This window comes from Anas acuta, chromosome 1, assembly GCF_963932015.1.
Source record: "Anas acuta chromosome 1, bAnaAcu1.1, whole genome shotgun sequence".
In the NCBI taxonomy this organism is placed as follows: domain Eukaryota; kingdom Metazoa; phylum Chordata; class Aves; order Anseriformes; family Anatidae; genus Anas; species Anas acuta.
The window spans coordinates 173,435,753-173,440,788 of NC_088979.1; the positions used below are offsets into that span (position 1 = coordinate 173,435,753).

General features: G+C 42.5%; 1 non-coding gene across 1 annotated transcript; it reads right to left on the minus strand.

Annotated features, from left to right (window-relative positions):
• Positions 1-343: 343 nt before the first annotated feature.
• On the minus strand, positions 344-415 carry TRNAH-GUG (transfer RNA histidin (anticodon GUG)). The gene has a single exon. It is a non-coding gene; the product is annotated as a tRNA-His (tRNA).
• Positions 416-5,036: the final 4,621 nt, after the last annotated feature.

Below are 5,036 nucleotides of genomic sequence, written 5' to 3' on the forward strand. Positions count from 1 at the left end.
TGCCATAGGGCAAACCCCACCATCTGAAAATCTTTTGCATCGTCCTAAGAATGAAACAGATAATTGCATCAAACTGTTGAAATAATTGGTAATATTGTTCAAAACCCCTGCAGATTTCTACTGGACTCTATAAAATTTCATTGATTTCACAGAATCACCAAATCGTCTAGGTTGGAAGACACCTCCAAGATCACCTAAGTCCAACCTCTGACCTAACACTAACAAGTCCACCACCAGACCATATCACTGAGCTCTACATCTAAATGTCTTTTAAAGACCTTCAGGGAAGGTGACTCAACCACTTCCCTGGGCAAAAACTGTTGGAGCCTGTGTGCCGTGGTGATGCCGTGACTCGGATTCGAACCGAGGTTGCTGCGGCCACAACGCAGAGTACTAACCACTATACGATCACGGCGTGCTACCAGGGCTCTAGTTTCACTCCTGTTAAATTCTCTGGATTCATGGGCTCATCTACATGCTCACGCTGAATTGCTCCTCAGTGTGCTGGTGTCCTCAGCACCCACTCCTGGGCTGCCAAGCTGGTGGAAGGGACAGTCCCCCCGGGGAGGGAGGATCAGACCATGCCAGGGTAAGCCCCCTGACTTATCTAAGAGCTTCTCCAGCAGCACCCCTGCTGTCCTCACACCCTCACCCATATTTATACACTGCTCAAATCTCACAGACCTTGGCATCCTGCTCTCAAGACTAGAGAAGACCCTAGAGCTCTGCTATCCAGAGCACATTTTAAATAAACTTAGGCCCTTTATTAAGACCCTAAAGCAATTTAGCCTCTATTTTGCTTGTGTGGGTGGCAATATTTCATCATGACCTCTATGATATCCTCCTGTACTGTGGAGTCTCACAGATAGATGCCCACGTGAAGCCCTGGAGCTGCAGCTGGGCTGGCGGGTGGGCAGCCCTCTGGAAGAGAAGCTGCGGGGGGGACAGGATGGCATGGCGTGTGCCTAAGGAGGGGAAAGCAGGGTGGAGAATCAGACTAACATGGGCTTAAAGTTATTTGGAGCGTGCCCAGAGACCTTGCTAAACGGCTCTGATGGTGTTCTGATGGATGACATTGCCAGCCCTGAGTCCCACCGTACACAAGCCAAAGCTGCCTGCAGTGGCAGCAGCTGGGCACACAGAACAGCCCAGCTGTCACCACGTACAGGTCACCTGCATGAATCCATCCAGACAGATGTCTCCCTCCAACTGGGCACAGCAGAGCCACGGCACTGAGCCATGCTCCCTTCAGGGCTGAGCACCTGGGCAAGGCCAGCCCGCTCCTGGTGACAGTGGCCTCAGTGGCCTCGAGCAACAGGGAATGAAGCCACTCCTGAGCTGGTGCCAGGGATGGGGGGACTCCATGGTGTATGTCCCATCACAGTACAAATATAACCTCTGAGACTTCTCAGGATATCCATCAATCAAGGTGATGAACACAAGAAGTGACTGAGCACGTTTGTGAAACGGGCTTTGTCTCTTGACAAGAACAGTAAATAAAAAGCCTGGAAGATTGATTTAAATTGTACTTCACGAGACAGAAAAATGCCAAGGTATAGTAATGAGGATGTAGAATACATACTTTATCTAGTCCTCTTCTCTAAATAAAATTTGTTCATCAATCTTGTTTTTAATAACAATCTCACTTAAATGCAGCCTTTGCCTTTTCTAAACAACTGGCTTTTATCCTGCTACTATCTCCCACTTTGTGATTTTCAGTCAAACCACTTACAAAAGACCACTTTAAAAAAACGGAGGCAAGGACAGCCAGAATGATTTAATAGCTAATCTGGGCTAGAATGTGCTGGAGCTAAGGAGGAAATTCATTAACCACTAAATGTGCATTTTTACAAATCCCACTCTTTTATCTGGAAAGCCTTATCTCCTGCAGTGCATTAAGTGTACACGGCAAATATTTGAATAATCATGACATAATTGCAATTCAGTTGGTCCACGCAGTCCCACTGAAACCCTGAGGAAGGCAAGTGGTTTCAGCGAGCACAGAATATTCTTCTATTTCATTCATTTGCAAAGTAATTGGCACAACACGCTTCATTCCAAACATTTCCACTGAAAGAGATAAGTGAAAAGAATAAACAGTGTAAATAGACGGATTTATTTCACTAATGTAGGAGGCATTTTAAAGGCAACTGTTCAATAGCAAGCTTTAATGTCAGTGCAGATTTAATTAAGTCGGAATACATTACATCTCTGAGGAGTGTGTTTGCAGTTGTAAACCAGCACAGTCCCATGGCCTTAGCTGGAGCCTTACCCATCTGCAACTTCCAACCTTGATAACTTGCCAAATATTTTCAGTTTCTTCTCCTTTCTATCTGTTCCATTTCTTTGTAGCTTTTCTCCTGCTTTTTTTTTTTTTTTTTTTTTTTTTTTTTTTTTTTTTTTCCCTCATATCTCTGTTCTTTTAGTAGGGCTAATGATTCTCTTTTTCCTAAGTGAAAACACTTTGGTCTCCATGGATTTCTCCAGGATATTTTCAAATTTATTTAAAAGAATCAAAGATTAATCTGGGCGGGAAGGAGCCTCTGGTGGTCATCTAGCCAAAGATCCTGCTCAAAGCTAATTTCAAAAGTCAGATCAAGTTGCTCAGTGCCTTCTTGTCCCGCTGAACTTCAAGTATCTACAAGGATGGAGATTGCACAGCCTCTCTGGGTCCTTGTTCCAGCACTCAACCCCACATTTATAGCTTTTTTTTTTTTTTTTTTTTTTTTTTTCCCATATATCCAGTTGGAATTTCCCTTGCTGCAACTTCTGACCATTGCATTTTAGTTGTTTAAGTGTGCACCTGTGAGAAGCACCTGGCTCTGTCTTCCTTATACCTCTCCATCAGGTACTTGACACAACTCCTTAGCCTTCTCCATTCCAGGCAAAGCAAACCTCATTCCTCTGCTTGTTTCAGCTCCAGCCAAGCTTGGGCCTTCTTAATTGTGTGTGCCTGGGTGATGCTTCCATATTCATTAGGGGTAGTTCATTGTGACTTTCTGTAGGTTTTCATTTATTTATTTATTTGCTTTTGAGTTCACTCAGGATGTCCCAATCAGCCATGCTGGCAGCCTGCTAAGCCTGCCTGTTTTCTTGATAGACGGGGATGAATAGTTCTTGTGCTTTGAGAAGTTGTTCTTGTCCATTGAACAGCTTTTCTGGACTCCTTTGCCAGGGAGAGCCTAGATCCCACCTGCCTGTTTTCCAAACAAAATGAAGGTTTTTCTCCTGAAGTCTACATTTTCCAGGCTCTCCCCAGTATCCAAAAGCCTCCATCTGCAGCCAGGGTCGCTGTAGCATAGGCTGCCATTGCCTACCCGGCCCCTCATCGGTTCTTTTGCAGACAGCAGATCCTGTAGGGCTGTCACCAATTATTCTAAAACCAATGCTATTTTTCAACTCACTCTTTCATTATGTATTTCTGCAGTTGCTCCTTAAAAAAACCTCTGTAATTCTCCAGCTTTGTTTCATCCTCATGCCTCACCATTATACCTCTTAATGTCATAGCAAACACACTATGCCTATGCCTTGTGAATTTTCTGATGCACTTATGTTTCCTCTTAATAAAAATATACCCCTTCCTTTGATATACAGGGTTATATTTACTTGTCACAAGACTCAAACTGATGCCATATGGGCAGAGGTCAGGTTGAATGACCGCAGCTTATTGCCCAAAGCCATTCAGGTAACTTGAATACTACTACAACTGCCTAAAAAAATCCTATATTTCTCCTTTGCTCCTGCACAGCTAACCCATCTTGTGATTGAAAATCAGCCTTGTGCATTACATCTGTAGGGCTTCTCTTTTTGTTAAATACACTGGTTTTCTGAGAAAGTAGTGGTTTCTACATTTAGAAAATGTTTAGATTTGAATGCTTGACATGATCTAAATCACCAGACATCTGGAAAACGTGACTGTAGAATCTGGACACTTTTTGAAATTTATTTTTTCTTTAAGATGAATATTTGAAAACACAATTGAAAAAATCGGCCCAACTGGCACTGGATTTTCTTTTAGCAATAGTTCCATGGCACTACCAGGAACTACTGAACAACGTTTGCAATCTAAATAAATGTTGTGAATTCTAAATTGCTCTAAGTCTATCTTTAGACAGAAATGGACCTTCCATGTTTACTATAGAAGTATTCCATTCTAATGGGGAATACAGGAAAAGTTAAGCATGTTAAAACGGTGTCTAAGAGAAATTGTTATTATTTCTGAGACACTCACATTTTGAAGTAAACGTTGCCTTTTCTAAAATACTGGAAATACATACTACTCTTAATTTCCAACAAGACTCAATATTCTCAGGATGGTGCCAGACAAAAATAGCAATATGCTTTGGAACAATCCAGATACCTCTTCTACAATCCTGGGCTCCAACAGGGGAAACTGACTTGAGCAGTGAAGGTTCTTTCTCTACTACTCACCTTCATTCAGAGCCTGATCATCTCATTCATTCTTCAGGAGAAGAAAGCATGTCCTCTGACTCCATTTCCACCTTACAAGATTCCTACAGTAACAAGTGAACTAGACTGCAAAACAGCATGAAGACAGAAGAGGTATTTCAAGCTCTGACACACACGGCCATACTCTTCCCAGTAGTGCCAGCATGGGTAATGGTGGACAAATGAGCAACTGGTATGGCTTCCAATTAGTAATTGTATCAACAATAAAGAGCATCGTGTCTTCACCTTTTTCTGGAACCTTGGTACTCACAAAGACACTGGCTTAAGTACCAGCCAAGTCACTACATCTTAAAGCAGTACATGGACCTCTTTTTCTTCACTTTTTTAATGCTGTTTCATATGATCTGATGAAGATTTGTTCACACAGCCTGATTTAAAATTTAGCAGAAGCACTTTATAGAGCTCATCTATGAGGAGGTACAGCCTCAAAAGTTGTTCACATTATCTTGGCCACCAGCACACTGATAAACAAGCTCATTGAACACAGCACTTACCAAGGTTATAAACAGCTTTATATACCTGACTTACTATTTGTTGAAGCAGACAAGAAAAGTTTGAGACCAAGC